The sequence below is a fragment of the Octopus sinensis genome, linkage group LG7 (genome assembly GCF_006345805.1).
Source record: "Octopus sinensis linkage group LG7, ASM634580v1, whole genome shotgun sequence".
In the NCBI taxonomy this organism is placed as follows: domain Eukaryota; kingdom Metazoa; phylum Mollusca; class Cephalopoda; order Octopoda; family Octopodidae; genus Octopus; species Octopus sinensis.
In genome coordinates, this window is record NC_043003.1 from 105579465 (window position 1) to 105600866 (window position 21402).

General features: G+C 41.5%; 1 protein-coding gene across 1 annotated transcript in view; it reads left to right on the forward strand.

The window, feature by feature from the left end:
• The window catches only part of LOC115214158, a 79412-nt gene that overhangs the window by 44352 nt on the left and 13658 nt on the right, over positions 1-21402 (forward strand). The gene's annotated exons all lie outside the window — the stretch shown is intronic.

Sequence of the window (21402 nt, forward strand, 5' to 3'; positions counted from 1 at the left end):
TATATTCAAAACAAATCAAAATATGAACATCAATGGAATCTGTATCTTTGTGGTACCAGTGCCGGTGGCACACACTTTGTGGTACCATGCCCGGTGGCAACACAGAGAACCATCCGAACGTGGCCGTAGCCAGTTTCCGCATCGACCGCCCTCCGTGCTGTGGGCACGTAACAACACACATCCGATCATGGCCGTTCGCCAGCCTCATCTGGCACCTGTGTCGGTGGCACTAAAAACACCTCGAAGACCCGGCAAGACTAGTCAGTCCACCTGTGGCATACCTTCCTTCTTGTGACACTTGAAGACCGGTTTGAGGCAAGTGAAAATCAAATCAAATCAAAATAGACAATTAGATGAACATCAATGGAATTTGTATCTTGTGGTACCAGTGCCTGTGGTACCAGTGCCTGTGGACACACAAGAAATCCATCAGTGCCGTAGTCATGCTGTGGGCACAGACACACACCATCCGATCGTGCCGTTCTCCAGCCTCATCAGCCCTGTGTCGGTGGCACATAAAACACCACCCGAAGACCCGCAAGACTAGTCAAGCCATAACCCATGCCCCTACCTGGGACGTAGTCAGTCCACCCGTGCATACCTTCCTTCTTGTGACACTTGTGAAGACCTGTTGAGAAGTGAAAATCAAAACAAATCAAAATAGATGAACATCAATGGAATTTGTATCTTCTGTGGAACATAAGAAAACCATCCGAACGTGGCCGTAGCCAGTACCTAGCATCGACTGGCCTCCGTGCTGTGGGCACGTAACAAGCACCATCCGATCGTGGCCGTTTGCCAGCCTCAATCTGGCACTGTTGTCGGTGGCATAAAAACCCATCCGAGCGTGGCGTCTGCCAGCCTCAGTTCTGGCACCTGTGTCGGTGGCACATAAAAACACCATCCGAGCGTGGCCGTCTGCCAGCCTCGTCTGCACCTGTGTCGGTGGCACATAAAAAACACCATCCGAGCGTGGCCGTCTGCCAGCCTCGTCTGGCACTGTGTCGGTGGCACATAAAAAACACCATCTGAGCGTGGCCGTTTGCCAGCCTCGTCTGGCACCTGTGTCGGTGGCACATAATATCACCCACTACACTCTCGGAGTGGTTGGCGTTAGGAAGGGCATCCAGCTGTAGAAAAACACTGCCAGATCTGACTGGACTGGTGCAGCTTTTCGGGCTCCCCAGACCCCCGTTGAACCCGTCCACCCATGCTAGCATGGAAAGCGGACGTTAAATGATGATGATGATATACACACATATATATATTAATATACCACACATATATATATATATATACATATATATATACATATATATATATATACACACACATATATATATACATATATACATACACACACACACGTATATATATTATATGCAAACAATAATCTATTCATGCTAAATCCTTCAGGTTCCCACTCTGCTGTTTTGTAGTACATTCAACAGATCGACAGATCGCACTCTGTGTGTGTGTGTGTGTGTGTGTCTTTATCGGTGTGTGTGTTCATATGTGTGTGCTCTGCGTGTGTTTCTCTTTTTATCTTTCCACTCTGTCACACTTTCTTTCCTTTTTCACACACTCCCTCCCCCATCCCCCATGTTTTTTTCCTTCTTTTGTCTCCTCCATTTCTCCTCCCCCCTCTCCTTTTCTTCTTTGTACTTTCTCTTTCTCGGTGCAGGTTCACTTTCCCCCCTCCCCCACCGCCACCTTGTTTGCATGCTCCTTTCTCTCACCTGACTTCTCTCCTCTTTCATGCAGGTTTCTTCTCTCCCTTGCATGCTCCTTCCCTCTCTCTCTCTTCTTTCTCTTCTCTCTCTCTCTCTCTCTCTCTTCTCTCTCTTCTCTCTCTTGCATCAGTTTTCTCCCTTGCATGCTCTTTCCCTCTCTCTCTCTCTCTCTCTCTTGAACCATTGCTGTCTCACTCTGATCGACCTCCTCACTCATACTTCCTCTCGCTTCTTGTCTTCATTCTCTCTCTCTCCCCATAATTTTCTCTCTCTCTCCCATAGTTCTCTCCCTCTCTTCCATAGTTTTCTCTCTCTCTCTCTCTCTCTCTCTCCCATAATTTTCTCTCTCTCTCCCATAATTTTCTCTCTCTCTCTCTCCCATAATTTTCTCTCTCTCTCTCTCCCATAATTTTCTCTCTCTCTCTCTCCCATAATTTTCTCTCTCTCTCCCATAGTTTTCTCTCTCTCTCTCTCTCTTTCTCACTTGTACCTAATATGTAATCAATATTGATGCTTATTATCCATTAAACACAGCTATTGATTCAGTTTATCACAAACTCCCTCCCTCTCTCTCTCTCTCTCTCTCTCACACACACACACGTCTACCTGTGTGTGTATAAAATGTATTATTTATTACCTATGAAGGTGCGTAAGTGGCTCAAGAGTCTATGGCTTCATACCTACCATACTGCATGCCAAAATATACAAGAATAAAACAATATGGATGTTTAATGTATGCGCGTGTGTGTGTGCGTATCTATGTATGTAGATATATGTGTGTGTGTGTGTGTGTATATAATCATTTAACGTCCATTTTACATGCTGGCATGAGTTGGGCCTCTCTCACTCTCTCTCTCTCTCTCTCTCTCCCTCTCTTTCAGGAGTGGCTGTGTGGTAAGTAGCTTGCTTACGAACCACATGGTTCCAGGTTCAGTCCCACTGCTTGCCACCTTGGGCAAGTGTCATCTACTATAGCCCCTGTCCAACCAAAGCCTTATGAGTGGATTTGGTAGATGGAAACTGAAAGAAGCCTGTTGTATATATATATATATATATGTGTGTGTATATGTTTGTGTGTCTGTGTTTGTCCCCCTGCCATCATTTGACAACTGATGCTGGTGTGTCACTTACCAGTTTGGCAAGCGGGACCGATAGAATAAGTACTAGGCTTACAAAGAATAAGTCCTGGGGTCGATTTACTCAACTAAAGGCAGTGCCCCAGCATGGCCGCAGTCAAATGACTGAAACAAACAGAAGAATATATATGTGTGTACATTATATATATATATATATATATATATATATATATATTATATATTATATATATATAAACATAATTAAAGGATAAAATCATTAAAATTAATGAATTAGTGGCCAGCATATTAAAAAACATCTTTTAGGTAAAATTCATATTTAGAGATATATAATAATATAGAATTCAATTATAATGAAGAGCACAGAAGCCACCGTGCCTGTATGCTAGAAAGAGATGCCAAATACATCCAGCCATTACAAAATTCACTTCAATATACACAGGTTGAAAGCGGCAAAAGTGGACAAACCAAAAATTCATAATATATATATATATATATATATATATATATATATCACCATCATCGTTTAACATCTGTTTTCCATGCTGGCATGGATGGCTTGACTGAGGTCTGGAAAAGCCAGCAGCTGCACCAGGCTTTAATCTGATCTGGCAATGTTTCTACAGCTGGATGCTCTTCCTAATCCCAACCACACACACAATATATAAATGCTTTTGGTGCGAATGGTTTTGTTATACGGTGCCGTATTTTACAATCCTGTTGTGTTCTTTAGCAAAACACTTAATTTCATGTTGTTCTGGCATCATTTCGACATTTTCCATGTGGCACACATGGTGCAACAGTGCAGGCAATGTTGATCTGATGGAAGAAGTGAGCTTATGGGAACACAAACATTTGATCTTTATAAAAAAATCATCTGTAAGTGTAAAAAAATTGTGGAACCCTCAGCCATTGTCTAATGATGGGAGAGTCCAAAGCTTGCTTCCCAACCATAGGGTTCAGGGTTCAGTCCCATTGTGTGACACCTTGGACAAGTGTCTTCTATTATAGCCTCAGACAGGTCAAAGCCTTATGAATGGATTTGTTAGTTGGAAACTGAAAGAAGCCCGTCATATGTGTGTGTGTGTGTGTGTGTGTGTGTGTCTATTTGTGTCTGTTCTTCTCACCATTACTGTTTGACAACTGGTGTTGGTGTGTTTACATCCCTGCAACTTAGCGGTTCGACAAAAGAGACCATGAGAATATGAAGTACTAATGCCTGCATATACAGCTGCGTGCGTGCACACATACACGTGAGTACTGTCCAAATCTCCGACCAATCACATACAGCTATTGATTTTTTAATGGCTTTGCTGGGTGACTGGGGAAATGTAAAGATGTGCATGACCACCCTTGGATGGTTTTGAATTACCATAGAAAGTGCGAACCCTCTAACTGAAAAATTGTGGATTTGTATAAAGGATACACACACAGACAGACATTTTGCTGTTTATATATAGAGAGATGAGGCTTTAAAAAAAAACGTCCTGGAGTTGATTTGTTTGACTAAGTTAAAAAAAAAAAAGAAATATCTATGAATGATTTTGTTCTATGGATCCATAAGAATCATGTCACATCAACTTGTAGGATGCCAGAAATGGCTAGGCATGATAACATAGAGCTGACAGTGAAGTAGACAACATTGAATACATCAAGTGTTGGTAGGATATTGTAGACAGGCAAGCATCAGATCCAATTTCAACCACAGATCTTATTTCTTTATTGCCCACAAGGGGCTAAACATAGAGGGGACAAACAAGGACAGACAAACGGATTAAGTCGATTACATTGACCCCAGTGTGTAACTGGTACTTAATTTATTGACCCCGAAAGGATGAAAGGCAAAGTCGACCTTGGCGGAATTTGAACTTAGAATGTAGTGGCAAATGAAATACCTATTTCTTTACTGCCCACAAGGGGCTAAACACAGAGGGGACAAACAAGGACAAACAAACGGATTAAGTCGATTATATCGACCTCAGTGTGTAACTGGTATTTAATTTATCGACCTCAAAAGGATGAAAGGCAAAGTCGACCTTGGCGGAATTTGAACTCAGAACGTAACGGCAGATGAAATACGGCTACACATTTCGCCTGGCGTGCTAACGTTTCTGCCAGATCTGTCTCAGGGGTGGGTCTTTTGTGTTGCATAGGTATAAAAACGCCATTATTTTTACTTTGCACACACATACACACATACATTAATAGACCTGAAAGTTTCATGCTATGCATCATCCAACTCTGCGTTTTCGTACCATTTCTGCTGATTAGAATGTGTGTATGGAAACAGAAAACCAAAATTAAGATCATGTGTGTATTAATGTTTGTTTTTATGTAGAAGGATATATGAAGAGTCAAACATTAATTGAAGTACCTCTTAATAAATTTTTAAGTGTATTGCAAGGGGAATGTCACATTTATGCAAGGAAAAGGTTGACAGTAACTTCAAAGTTTTCCTGGTTGTTGGCTTTGTCAAACTAAAAAGTTTGATGGTTTATTTTTTTCCAATTTTCATATACTTCATGTTGCTGTTGCAGTATGGTATCTGGTTTAAATGGTGTGTCTTTGACGCTAGAAAAAAAAGAAATTTTGTGGATTGTTTGAAAGAGTTAGCAGCATCAAAGAGATGATATAAAATCATCGTTATCATTATCATCATTTAATGTTTGTTTTCCATGCTAGCATGGGTTGGAATGGTTGACAGGAGCTGGCAAGCCAGAGGTTTGCACCAATCTCCAGTTGTCTGTTTTGGCCTGGATTCTGTGGTCGGATGCCTTTCCTAACACCAACCACTTCACAGAGTGTACTGGCTGCTTTATGTGTGGCACCAGCAGAGAGACCGTTGTGATGCGAGAGAGAGAGGTGGGGAGAGAGGTGAATAAGGAGAGGAAGGAGCTTGCAGGAGGGTAGAGTGATGCAAGATAGAGAAAATACATATGAATATGCTGAAGCAAAGTTTTTCAGTAGATGTTTCTAGGAAGGAGATGGGAAGAAAGATGTCGATTAGGAAGGTGTGGAGAGGGGGAAGGTGGAGACAAAGTTTGTAGGATTTTGGAGAGAAGGATGGAGAAGGCTGGAAAAAACTAGAACAAGTTCTAGTTTGCTTTGTTAGGTAGTTCTAAATGAGGTTGTATTTGGTGTAAGAAGTTAAGGATTTGTATTAATTAATTATTTGGAATCATTGAAGCATGTATGTAATGACAGGTGAAAGGGAAGTTAGATTTGTATGCAAGCACAGAATGAAAACTGGTTACCCTCTATGATTTGTGTTGTAAGGTCACCTCTAAACATTACCTTAAACTGAGAAGAGATTTATTTCTAAATTCAGGTCATTGGAAATAAAAAATGTTATTAGTATTAATGCCTTTTCATATCGTCAGTAGGGAATGTAATTATATTTGCGAGTATAACTACAATATTTATATACAGACATAGGTGAAGGAGTGGCTGGGTGTTAAGTAGCTTGCTTACCAACCACGTGGTTCTGGGTTCAGTCTCACTGCGTGGCACCCTGCGCAAGTGTCTTCTGCTATAGCCCCGGGCTGACCAAAGCCATGTGAGTGGATTTAGTAGACAGAAACTGAGAGAAGCCCATCGTATATATATATATATATATATATATATTATATACACACACACACATACATATGTATATGTTTGTCCCCCCCCCATCATCGTTTGCCAACCAATGTTGGTGTGTTTACATCCCCGTAACTTAGTGGTTTGGCAAAAGAGATTGATAGAATAAGTACTAGGCTTACAAAAAATAAGTCCTGGGGTCGATTTGTTTGATTAAAGGCGGTGCTCCAGCATGGCCACAGTCAAATGACTGAAACAAATAAAAGAATACATGGTGATCATGATCGTGGTAGTGACAGTGTGTATGTGTGTGTACGTATATATACATATATATATATATATATATATATATACATATATATATATGTGTGTGTGTGTGTGTGTGTGTGTGTGTGTGTTTCTTTATCGCCCACAGGGAGCTAAACATAAAGGGAACAAACAAGGACAGACAAAGGGATTAAGTCGATTACATTGCCCCCAGTGTGTAACCAGTACTTATTTAATTGACCCCCAAAAGGATGAAAAGCAAAGTCGACCTCGGCAGAATTTGAACTCCGAACGTAACAGCTGCCAAAATCCTGCTAAGCATTTTGCCTGGTGTTCTAATGACTCTGCCAGCTCGCCGCCCTTACATGTGTATGTATGTGTGTGTGTGTGTGTGTGTGTGTGTATATATATATATATATATATATATATATATATATAATCATCATCATCGTTTAACATCCACTTTCCATGCTAGCATGGGTTGGACGGTTCGACCGGGGTCTGGGAATCCAGGAGGCTGCACCAGGCTCCAGTCTGATCTGGCAGTGTTTCTACAGCTGGATGCCCTTCCTAACGCCAACCACTCCGTGAGTGTAGTGTGTGCTTTTTACGTGCCAGGGGAGTCTGGCATCGGCCACGATCGGTTGGTGCTTTTTACGTGCCACCGGCACAGAAGCCAGTCAAGGCGGTGCTGGCATTGGCCACATTCGGATGGTGCTTTTTACGTGCCACCAGCACAGATATATATATATATATAATATATATATATATATATATATATATATACACACGCAGATGCAAAGTATGGTTCACAGGTGATCTAAACAATTAAGTATGTTAGGTCAGTGCTGTAATGGATTACTGGGGCTCCTAGGCTATAGCTGAGATGGTAGTTATGGACCCATTGCAGATTTCTGATGCAGTGGATACATAATTGTTAAAGAGGACATCAAATATTAAGGCAAGGCGAACATCTCAAGTCATACACAATATTATTACAGGAAGAAATTCTCTGTGTAACGATATTGTATATGACTGGAGATGTTTGCCTTGCCTTAATGTCTGTTGTCCTCTTTAGCAATTATCTATCTATCTATGTATATATCTATCTATCTATCTATTTATATAAATATTTATAAAATTTTGAATAGAAAGCAATTTTAATAATGTAAACATCAGTTGCACACACATAAATCATGTGTGTCATTTCTATGCCAGTTTTCTGCTGAATAGCATCCCAGGATAACCCTGTACATAGGATATTCAGTGTCCTTTAATATGCAGCAGCCTGTAGGGAGCTTTCCCCAGATGCTATTCTGCAGAGAATTGGCATAGAAACAAAACACATACACTATAAATGTGCAACCAATATTATCATCATCATCATCATCATCGTTTAACGTCTGTATCCCATGCTGGCATGGGTTAGGCGGTTTGACTGGGAACAGGCAAGCCAGGAGGCCGCACCAGGCTCCAATTTGATCTGGCAAGGTTTCTACAGCGAGATGCCCTTTCTAATGCCAACCACTCCAAGAGTGTAGTGAGTGCATTTTACAAGCTACTGGCAGGGGAGCCATTCAGGGCGAGGGGGCTGGCATCAAACATGTTTGGATGGTACTTTTTACATGCTACCTGTACGGGGAGCCAGTCAGGTGGCACTGGCAACGACCCATGCATGAATGGTGCTTATTGCATGCCACCAGCAAGGGAGCCAGTCAGGTGGCACTGGCATCAGCCACAACTACAATTTCCGTTTGATTTTGAATATATATAACAAATATACAAACTTATCCACGTATAACATCATCTTACATCTGCTTTTCATGTTGTCATGGGTTGGACAGATGAACAGTATCTGAAGGGTTGATGGACCACATTGTTGCACCTAAATCAGCTTTGATATGGTTTTTACACCTGAATGCTCTTCCTAATTCCAGCCCTTTCACAGAGTAGTTGTTAGTGGGGGGGGGGGAGTGTTCAAGAAGATGAATGAAATAAGTGATTAGAGAAAGAGGCTGAAGTGTAAGGGATGTGGCTGTGTGGTCAAGAAGCTTGCTGCCCAACGTGCTATGAGGTCCCACTGTGTGGCACCTTGGACATATGTCTCTTACTATAGTCCTGGGCTGACCAAAGATTTGTAAGTGGTTTTTCGTTGATAGAAATTGAAAGAAACCTGTTGTATGTATGTATATATCAGCATCATCATCATCGTCGTTTAACGTCCGTTTTCCATGCTGGCATGGGTTGGACGGTTCGACCGGGGTCTGGGAAGCCAGGAGGCTGCACCAGGCTCCAATCTGATCTGGCATAGTTTCTACAGCTGGATGCCCTTCCTAACGCCAACCACTCTGAGAGTGTAGTGGGTGCTTGTAACCGGCACAGGAGCCAGTCAGTTTGTGTGTGTGTATACCCCCCCCCCGTATATATAAAGATAAATTTCCAAATTTTCGTTGGTATGGATATAGAATCCAAAAGGGTACCATAGTCGCATTTACCAGTTATTAATGCTGGCTAACCTCAGTGAGTGCATTAAAAACTCTAGTTAGTTTGATCTACTAACCTCAGACTTCACATTAGTAAAGCCGTGTGCCTCTATAGAGGCTGCACGTGAGCCATTCTAGGCTGTAGTCTGTTTTGGTTTCTATGATTGGATGACCTTCCTAATGCTAACTACATTACAAAGTGTACTGGGTGTCTTACATATCATATATATATTTCTTTATTGCCCACAAGGGGCTAAACATAGGGGTCGATGTAATCGACTTAATCCGTTTGTCTGTCCTTGTTTGTCCCCTCTGTGTTTAGCTCTTTCATTCTGCAGATGAAAAACAAGACCAGCCAAAGGATGGCTGAACTCTGTGGGGTCAACAACCATCGTGTAGCTGGGAGCGAGAGCCACCATGTCTTTATTTAGACCCCTCACTAGGAGAAGGAAATTCTGAAATATCAGCTGCTTCATTTCGACCCTGGAGATCTTGCTTTTGTTTCTGGACTGTTTAGCTTTTGTGTTGTTGAGCAAGATGTCATTAACTTGAAAGTTTAGCATAGGCATTGTTCACATCCATTGTCTTTAACGTCTTGGAATCATTTATCAATGATAGTTACACTAATCTACAAGTTGACAATTGCCATATATATCATCATCATCATCATCGTTTAATGTTCGTTTTCCGTGCTAGCATGGGTTGGACGGTTCAACCAGGGTCTGGGAAGCCAGGAGGCTGCACCAGGCTCCAGTCTGATCTGGCAGTGTTTCTACAGCTGGATGCTCTTCCTAACGCCAACCACTTCGTGAGTGTAGTGGGTGTTTTTTTACGTGCCACCGGCACAGGGGCCAGAGAAGGCTGGCAAACAGCCACGATCAGTTGGTCCTTTTTATGTGCCACCAGCATGGACGCCAGTCGAGGTGGCGCTGTCATCAGCCACATTCGGATGGTGTTTTTTACTTGCCACCGGTATGGGTATCACAACTACAATTTCCATTTGATTTTTATTTTGATGTTGACGTACTTGTTTCAATAGGTCTCTTCAAGCACAGCAGGCCACCCTACGATCCATATATATATATATATAATAGAAATATCAAAATTACTAAGTCTCTTTAAAAGAGATTACGGCAGCGTTTACTGGAAATTCATTGTTATCGCCATATTAATATGGCATTCTTATAGATATAAGAATAATCGCTGCCACTGGTCAGCTCCATGAGGCCATCGCCATCAAGATAGCTATTGATACACGATCTGTATCCATTATAACCTTCGAACAAGGGAGGTCAGCCGCTTCACACTGCAAGTCCGACAGCTACAAACACGTTTCGGGGTATTGCCCCTTGTCAATGTAGCGCAGAGAGACCCGCAGGTGTCGCCACTGACGTCTCTGTTTGACGGTTTCTATTTACCTAGTTTCAGTGGAATACATCCACTTGTTTTCAATAATAGAAATATTAAAATTACTAAGTCTGGCAGTGTGAAGCGGCTGACCTCCCTTGTTCGAAGGTTATAATGGATACAGATCGTGTATCAATAGCTATCTTGATGGCGATGGCCTCATGGAGCTGACCAGCGGCAGCGATTATTCTTATATCTATAAGAATGCCATATTAATATGGCGATAACAATGAATGGGCTCATAACAAACACCATCCGATCGTGGCCGTTCGCCAGCCTCATCTGGCACCTGTGTCGGTGGCACATAAAAACACCATCCGAAGACCCGGCAAGACTAGTCAGGCCATAACCCGTGGCCTCTACCTGGGACGTAGTCAGTCCACCTGTGCATACCTTCCTTCTTGTGACACTTGTGAAGACCTGTTGAGACAAGTGATCAAATCAAATCAAATCAAATCAAAATAGATGAACATCAATGGAATTTGTATCTTTGTGGTACCAGTGCCGGTGGCACACAAGAAAACCATCCGAACGTGGCCGTAGCCAGTACCGCATCGACTGGCCTCCGTGCTGTGGGCACGTAACAAACACCATCCATCTGACACCTATGTCAGAGGCACATAAAAACATCATCCGAAGACCCAGCAAGACTAGTCAGGCCATAACCTGTGGCCCCTACCTGGGACGTTGTCAGTTCACCTGTGCATACCTTCCTTCCTTCTTGTGACACTTGTGAAGACCTGTTGAGGCAAGTGAAAATCAAATCAAAACAAATCAAAATAGATGAACATCAATGGAATTTGTATCTTTGTGGTACCAGTGCCGGTGGCACACAAGAAAACCATCCGAACGTGGCCGTAGCCAGTACCGCATCGACTGGCCTTCGTGCTGTGGGCACGTAAGAAACACCATCCGATCGTGGCCGTTCGTCAGCCTCGTCTGGCACCTGTGTCGGTGGCACATAAAAACACCATCCGAGCGTGGCCGTTCGCCAGCCTCGTCTGGCACCTGTGTCGGTGGCACATAAAAACACCATCCGAGCGTGGCCGTTCGCCAGCCTCGTCTGGCACCTGTGTCGGTGGCACATAAAATCACCCACTACACTCTCGGAGTGGTTGGCGTTAGGAAGGGCATCCAGCTGTAGAAACACTGCCAGATCTGACTGGCCTGGTGCAGCCTTCGGGCTCCCCAGACCCCAGTTGAACCATCCAACCCATGCTAGCATGGAAAGCGGACGTTAAATGATGATGATGATGATGATGATATATATATATAAAATGAGATAGGGGTTGTAAATTCAACCCTAGCTGTCAGTTATAATGTAAATGTATTTTTATATCTTGTTATATTTATTTAGTTATATCTCACCATATTGATTGTAATTATTGTACTGTATTAATGTCTAATCTCATTGCTATTGTGTAGTGTTTTAATAAAGTATATGATTCGGTATTATCTGATAGTTGATGATTGATTTAGATATATTTCTCCATTTTCTCATTTTGTATATATATATATATATATATATATATATATATATAATATATATATATATATATATATATACACACACATATGAAGTTGTGTGTACACACACACATACAATTAATGCATGCAATGAGATGAATGGTAAGTTGGATGAATGGATGAGAGAAGCTGTTGTTTTTGATTTATCATTCATTTATTGGTTTGTCACTCATGTGGCATGACCATCCAATGAAGAACAAGTCAAAGACAGAAAGTTCCTTTTCTGCAGTGGTTTTCTTGGACAGGTTCTGTAGCTATGTGTGTTCACAGTGAAAGGAAACTATTTCTGTGGAAGTGGTAAATGTATAAATGCTGAAGTTATAGCAAGAGAATGAAAAGCAAAGGGAGTGGTGATGATGTGAGAAAAAGGAGGATGAGTGGGTGAAAGGAACATGGCAGTGAAGATAGAAACAGAGTGATTGAGGTGAGTGGTGATAGTGGAGTGATAGCAATAGTAATAGGGTGGTCAATGGTAAGAGAAGGTGTGAGATGTGAATAATGAATGGTCCAAGGAGAGAGAGAGTCTATCATTGCTCTTTTTGGTGTTACAAAAACGGTGATGGTAGAATCTATTGGCTGCAAACAAGATTGTATCTGCAATCATTTATACATTGGCATCATGATGAGTAACATGAGTGATAAGGATGATGGATGGTAATTGAATATGGGTAGATTTAATATTTATTTCTTTACTACCCACAAGGGGCTAAACATAGAGGGGACAAACAAGGACAGACATAGGTATTAAGTCGATTACATCGACCCCGAAAGGATGAAAGGCAAAGTTGACCTCGGTGGAATTTGAACTCAGAACGTAACGGCAGACGAAATATGACCACGCATTTCGCCCGGCGTGCTAACAATTCTGCCAGCTCGCAGATTTAATATTGTCTCTGGTTACACAGGTAATATGTTACAGTGAGTAGAGGAGAGGGTGAGAAAGATGAAAAGCTGCAGACACATTGAATACCACCCCAAATGACACACAGACACTGCGGTGGGAGCTATGCACTGCCATCTTAAGTTACACACATACACAGACACTCATGCATATATACACATATCCACACCAGTGGATATATTTGTAATTTATGGTGGGAAATTATGAAAAGATAGGTTGAAAATACTCACGAAGGTTTGTCTTTCCTACAGGTGACTGCTCAGCCATGCTGTATAACCTGTTTTGTTATGCAAAGTATTGTGATATCAGCCTATTGAGAAAATATATATCAAAGTTTTGCAACCTGAGTTCCCAGCTATTGTCCCTTGTAACTGAAATACTAACACATTTAATGTTAGTCTTTCAAATCATTGACCTAAATGAAACCAATACAATATTTGTGGATGTCAATGATACATTGAACCAGATTTTTGTCACTTTTATGTCTACCATCTTTTTTTCTCATGCAAGCCGAAGTTGAATGACATTTATTGAGATAAAATTCTGAAGCTAGATGTCCTTCCCTGTGCCAAAATGTTTTTAAAACACCAACGAGGAAGCCTTTACGTGGTCATTCAGACTGTTATCAAAAGCAGCCAAGCGTCATCCAACCAAAATGCAAATATATGGGAAACGACCACCTGTGTCATCTCTTGTGAAAGGTAGAAGAGTCCAGTTTGCTGGACATTGTTGTAGAGCTGAAAACGAAGCAATTTCTTCTCTTCTGCTCTGGAAGCCATTAACTCGTGATACCAGAGGGCGCACACTCTCCTACCCTGATGTAATCTCCAGGGATACAGGCATCCAGCAACAGGACCTCCGTAATACCATGATGGACCGTGAAGTCTGGCATAGCATGGTAAATTCCATTGTCTCGACCACGGTCGAACAATGATGATGATGATATTTAATAAAATAGCACACATTAAATAGTGTAGTAACTGATTACTAAGGAAAGAAGATGGGATGGCCATGGTTAGAATGCCTTTAATCATAGATTTGCTTAATTATTTCTAACCTTGGGGATAAACATACATACACAGTCTATTCTCTAAGTAAAGAAGCATGTAACCCTAAACTTGATGGATTTCTGACACACACACACATATACATGCTTGCACACAGATTCATATATACATACAAACACATTTATATATGCATACACATTCATACATGCTCATATACACATTTATTATAGTTATGATGAAATATAATGCACTCGTGGCTGGCAACTGAAGAATTCTGATTTCAACTAGAAAGGGAATAACAGAAAATTGGTACAGATAAAAAAACAAACAAACATTTCTTTGCAAAAGGGAACAATGTTGGAACTTGTATAGTTTATTGTTAAGACATACTGTGTGTGTGTGTGTGTGTGTGTGTGTGTGTATGTACAGCTATATGTGTTTATGTGGAGATACATGGCTTAGTGGTTAGGGTGCATATACATTCACAACTGGACAGGTCACCAGTTGACACAGCAGCACCAAAACATCTCATATCTACAAGATATGTAGCAGCCTGTCAGTGCTGGTGCCACGTAAAAAGCACCCAGTAGTGGTTGGCATCAGGAAGGGCATCCAGTTTTGTTTTCCTTCTCGAGCCATGCCTAGCTCATAAGGGCCTGTTTCCCGGTTTCCTTGGCGTATAGGTTCCCCACCTTGATGGGATGCCGGTCCGTCGCAGGTGAGCTGCAAGATGCAGGAGGAAAGAGTGAGAGAAAGTTGTGGTCAAAGAGTCAGCAGAAGTTCGCCATTACCTTCTGCCAGAGCCGCGTGGAGCTTAGGTGTTTCGCTCATACCACTAGGCCATGTGCTTCTACCAAGGGCATCCAACTACAGAAACCATGCCAAAACAGACAATTGGGACCTGGTGCAGCTCCCCAGCTTACCAGCTTGAGCTAAACTGTCCAACCCATACCAGTAGGAAAACAGACATTAAATGATGGTGATGGTGGTGGTAGTGGTGGTGGTGGTGATGACATACTTGTTTTATTTATGTTATTGCTCCATTTCAGATACACACTGCATACCAAAGTATTGTATACAAGGCTATAAAAGATGGCTCTCCCTTTTATTTTTCTAATTATTATATTAGTAAACAGGTTTTAGTTCACCAATTCTGTAAAAGTACTCAGCTGTGTTCCCTAATTTCTCTTTAACCCTTTTCTTACCAGATTTCTGTTGAGATACACTGTTTTTTGTTTCAGTTAATTTTTATGGAACGTTTTAATTAAACCATTCCATAAAAATTCCAAGTCAATTTCTGTCCCAAAAAAACAGCTTAATATATGACAAAAGTATTTTACTAAATCTTGATTATTTTTGACATCTCAAAAATGTCAAGCACCAAAGACAGTGGGTAGGGAAAGGAGAAACACCGGCGCTTCAGGCTAAAAAAGGCCTTCACCCACGTAAGGTGTTGTTATCTGTTTGGTGGGATATGAAAGGTTTAATCCACTTTGAACTTTTAAACCCAAACCAATTGATAAATTCTTCTAGTCGGCGCTAGAAGAAAAACGACCATCTTTGGTTTAACCCTTTAGCATTTAAACCGGCCATAACCGACCAAAAATATTCTGTTTTTTGCCTGTTTTATGTTCAAACTGGCCAGATCTGGTCTCTCACACCAACCCTACAATATCGTTTTAAAAAAATTAACAGCTACCTCATCAAAATCTCATAGCTACAAGATAATGCATGATTAGTTCAAAACAATGTGGATAAAGAAGCATTCATTTTGGCAGAATAATGCGAACACTAAAGGGTTAAAGACGAAAGGTGTTCTTCCATCAGGATAATGCTTGGCCACATACAGCAAGGATGACATTCCAAAGGCTGGAGCAGTTTGAATGGGAAACCATGCCCCACCCACCATATTCACCAGACATTGCCCCATCTGATTATCATTTGTTCCACAGTTTTCAAAATAATTAGAACGGAAAAAAATACGAATTCTGTAGAACAGTACTGGGGGAGTATTTTTTGTGACTGACAAGTGAATTTTGGAAGAGGAGCCTTGCAAGTCTACCAGATAGGTGGAAGAGCATTGTATAAAAAAACTGCATTATTTATGGGATGACCAATACGCCCACACACGTATCTTCTCTTTTCCACATGCCCATCCCTCCCTCACGAGCTTTCTCTTTTGCTCGCTTCGTCTCCATCTATCTATGACCCCTGCCTCCATCATGAGTGCTCTTCCTTAACAACCCTTATCCACTTGTGGCCTTCCTATAGATCTTCAAATACTCGTTTCCACGTTTATTTCTGTTCTGCTGAACGTTTTCCTATGTCTCTTTTCTCCTGTTGATAGACTTCATAACTCTCCAACGCTGCTGTGGGTACTACTAGCGAACAGTGGTCCCGGTGTGCACACTCACGCATCCGCGCTAGCTAGTCGTAAATAGTCGATCCTACAACGACTTTTTAACCCTAACCCTAACCTTAGTTTGTTTATAAAAATACTTTATTTACTTAGTTTAAAAAATTATTTACTTTGTTTGAAAAATATTATTTAATTTTCTTTGATATGTATTCAGCCTTGAAATACAAACATACACGCAAGTCGTTGTAGGATCGACTACTTACGACTAGCTTGCGCGGATGCGCGCACCGGGACCACTGTTCGCTAGTAGTACCCTGCCATGTATTCCCACACGTTGATTTATACTTCTTACACACCTCACACACACACACATCTCCATTTTTAGACACAATAACAACCAACCCCCACATAAACGTAGTCTGGCACTTGTTCATCGACGAGCTGCTCTATCAATTATTCAACAACCCATCCACAGATCTTTATACATTAACACGCATCGGTATACATTTATGCATTCGTGCGGGCATACCTGTATTCAGAAGTATAAAACTAGATTTGAATTGCAGTATTTTATTTATCAACACAATTTTTTTTTTTCAAAAGGTCAGAAATGAAGGACATTATCGTTTATTACCTTATTGGTTGATCGATTTTAATAAAAAAAAAAAGTAACAAAAAGACTTAAAATGAACAGCAAAAATAATTTCTACCTCGTTTTATAATTTTGGATGTTAGCAGTGTTGACGCAGTGTGACTGTTGCCAGTGGCTGTTGGCAAATATTCAATGAAAATTCAATGCTAACTCTCACAAGTGGGGGTGGGGAATTTTCCAGTTAACTGGAGAATTAAGCTATATTTTGTCGTTTATCTTGCTAGTTTAAAAATAGACAGCCACACCCAATTATATAAGCTTTTTCGCTGCCCAGCTCTACAAGTAAATTTTGCTTTTGTATTGCACCAGAAAGCAAAGGACAAATATGCAGCAGTTTTAATGAAGACACAGACATTCAATATAAAAAAAAAGGAAGAGAGAGAAAAAATCAAATTGAGATGAAAGTCAGTGGGATTGAAGCGTTGTGAATGGGGGGGGGGGGGGGGTATATTGTTGTCTTTTAGTGAGAGACATCAGGGGAGTGACAGTAAGTTTTGGTGAGGTGGTGGGGCATTACAGATTGCTGATATTAATGTAAGTGATGACTAATTTGAATTTGTACAGGTTGGTGTTTATTGACAGGTAGGGATTCCAGAGAGTTACAGGTGTAAGAAGGACAGATTGGGAAAATGTCTAGTGCAGAGTGGGATGAGGCATGAGGAAACCTGGATGATGAGAGGAAAAGAGGAAGGTATATTGGGTGGGCTTGGGTGGAGATAACCAGCTTGTTAGGTCAGAGAATCAGAAGCTGCTACAGCAGAGGTGGGAGATAGTAAGGGTGGAAGATGGCAGGGCTCTTCTGTATGTCAGGGATAAAAATGAAACTTTACCAATCAAATAACCTTATAGATGCAGACTCGTTAGTGTATGTAGCAGCAACATCATTCCATGTATGTAAGCCACGCCCAGTGTGTCATTTGCCTAGTTATGGGGTGGGAGCCCATGGAGAGTGACCCACCATGGACAGTATTTTTTGTGGGGTGACACTTTATACATATATTGAATTTTAAATAGGATAGAAACAGCAATGGCATGGGGCACTTCAGGTGGCACATATGCTGGTGACATCATTGATGTGTATTACATTTTGCGGTTTGTAGAGGTTCTACAAATGACTGGGTCTGAAATAATTTCTTGGCTTTAGTCTGAGATGCAACTTTGGCAATGTCACTTAATACTTCAAGGGGAGACACCAAAAATCCTGGTCAATTTTTAATGTCACTGTTGCAAGTTGTTGATAAACTGGTCCTCTTTGATGGACCTATTTATAACCAGGTGAACTGGGCAGTTGAAAGAGCTAGGAGACTCTATGATGAACGACCCAACATTAATTACAAGATACAAACTAGCAGGTGTCCACTACCAAACTGATTTGGCCCTCAACTGATATTATCATGTGTGTGCATTCAGTTTCTCAAATCACTCATCAGTTTCTCAAATCACTCATCAGTTTCTCAAATCACTCATCAGTGCTGATCTTTAGCTCCAAATTTCAAGATGGGTGCAAACATGGTTGCATCATTAAGAAGCTCACTTCACAACTGTATGGCTCCAGGTTTGATCTTACTATGTGTCACCTTCAAGTGTCCCCCTAGCAGAGCCTCTCATGTTAACTAACACCTTAAGAGTGGAATTTGGTTGATAGAAACTGTATGGAAGCCATCATGTGTATAACTAGTCTTCTTCTTGTCTTGTCTTGAGACAGCATTCACCCGGGGTGGGTTGAGCTGGCTTCATTCATCCTCAATGCTGCATCTCTTACAAACGCCGACCAGACCTGGCGATTTGAGGCTAACGACCGCGTGATCTCCAACCACTCCTTATTCCAGCAGCGAATGCCGTAGATATGGGGGCCTAGGTTGGGTTCCAGATCAGCCTTGACTGTCATCAGCCAGGTTTTTCGTTGTCCACCACATTGCTTTCACCAACCCTTGACGAAAGTTGGTGTATAATTAGTAACACTAACTGAGCTTTACAGTTAAAGAGATCAAAATAAAAGTTCAAAATTATTCTCATTTAATTGTTCTAAGCTGAACATCAGCAACAGTTTGTGAACTTATAAATCTAAATGGTTTGTAACAGGGATGAAGGTCTCTGGAACACTCGAGGGGTGCCAGTCTTATCCTGTTACATTCAATATGTCGAAAGGGAAATCAAAACTTCGACTATCTTCAACAGCAATAAACAATATTTTTATTTTGTCTCGATTCGCAAATAAAATATATACACATATATTTTCTTCAGGGCAAACCGGTAGCCAAGGCCATGAAACTATTCACAATAGTTAACTTGTGTGAGCCAAAATGCTGTCTCCGTTCCCGCGTAGAAGGGGGCTTCTCTACATTTTGGGTTTTTCTTGAGAGAACCTTGAGTCGTGTCCATTCGATTCGGCTGCAGCTTCGAAAAGACCAATCTAGTGGGAAATCTTTCAGTTGGTAGTTCTCTGCACATGTGCATGAGGGAACTTCCGGCGACCTACCAGAAGTAATCCAACTCTGCGCATGAGGAAACTTCCAAAATAGCGTCTTTACAGGTTATTGATTTTCATTTAACTTAGGGAAGAGTGGTTTCGTCTATAATCTATATAGACCATTCTTGGCCAATATTGCATATATATTTACCCTGACCAGCAATAAATATGGTGGGTGGGAGGTTCTTGTGTCAGAGTGAGAAATTTATTAAATTATTCAAAAAGTAAAGTTCATCATCATCATCGTTTAATGTCCGCTTTCCATGCTAGCATGGGTTGAACGGTTTGACTGAGGGCTGGCGAACCAGATGGCTGCACCAGGCTTCAATCTTGATCTGGCAGAGTTTCTACAGCTGGATGCCCTTCCTAACGCCAACTACTCCGAGAGTGTAGTGGATGCTTTTACATGTCACCGGCACAAGGCCAGTCAGGCGGCACTGGCAATGACCTCGCTGGAATCTTTTACACATGCCACCGGCACAGGTGCCAGTAAGGCAATGCTGGTAATGATCACGTTCAAATGGTGTCTTTTACGTGCCACCGGCATGGAGGCCAGATAGCCGCTCTGGCAATGATCATGCTCGATGGTGCTCTTAATACCCTACTAGCACGGGGCTCGAGTGCCAGTAATGCGATGCTGGTAACGATCACACTCAAATGGTGCCTTTTAAGTGCCACTGGCATGGAAGCCGGTTAGCCACTCTGTCAATGGTCACGCTCGTATGGTGCTCTTTGCACCTCGCTTGTATGGACGCCAGTCATCGAATTTGATTTTGAATTTAGATATAAAATTATTTAAACTACAGAAAAAAAAAAAATTTGGAAGCACTCGATATTTTGCATCTGTCCCAGTTTGCTATGATCAATGATCTGTTACGTGTCCCTGAAATAGAATCTGAGTCACAGAACAGTAACACTGATCCGTTCTATTGAAATAGGATCTGTGATCTGTGTTGTTATTATTGTTGTTTTTTTACATTTTAACATTATGTTTCATATTCCAAAACTGTGCGACTGATTTTTGTTGGGCAAACAGTGAACCGTTTTGTCTGTGTGTGTTCATAGAATTGTGGTGGTTTTGTGCGATGGTTGTGGTAGTTGTGGTGGTTGTGAGAATTGTGGATGTTGTTTGGCTTCTTGTCATTCTTGATTCTGCAGAATTATGGTCAAATGTCTTCAACAAGACCAACCCATTTTTAGATGTATGTTGGACCACATCTAAAATGTATGATTTGAAAGAAATTTCGGTGTTATTTTTAACAAGTTCACAAACCACGTAGATTCTTTTCTTTCAGCTCTTGTAGAATTTTCTAGTAAAGATAAAAACAATACTGACAAACATCTCATCCATGTGTGTGCACGTGCACACATGTGTGTATGTGTGTGCATGCATGCGTGTTTGTGCATACATACATGCACGTGTGTGTGTATGTGTGTGCATGCATGTGTCTGTGTGTGCATGTGCATGCATGTCTGTGTGTGTGCATGCGTGTGTGTGTTTGTGCATGTGCACGCATACATGCATGTGTGTATGTGTGTGTATGCATGTGTGTGTGTGTGTGTGTGTGAAGGCGCATGGCTTAGTGGTTAGGGCATTCGGCTCACGATCATAAGGTCAGGAGTTCAATTCCCGGTGACGCGTTGTGTCCTTGAGCAAGACACTTTATTTCACGTTGATCCAGTCCCCTCAGCTGGCAAAAAAATGGGTGGTTCCTGTATCTCAAAGGGCCATCCTTGACTCATTCTGTGCCATGCTGAATCTCCCTGAGAACTACATTAAGGGTACACGTGTGTCTGTGGAGTGCTCAGCCACTTGCACGTTAATTTCATGAGCAAGCTGTTCCATTGATCAGATCAGTTGGAACCTTCATCATCATAACCGATGGAGTGCTCCCATATATATATATGCGCACAGGTGTGTCA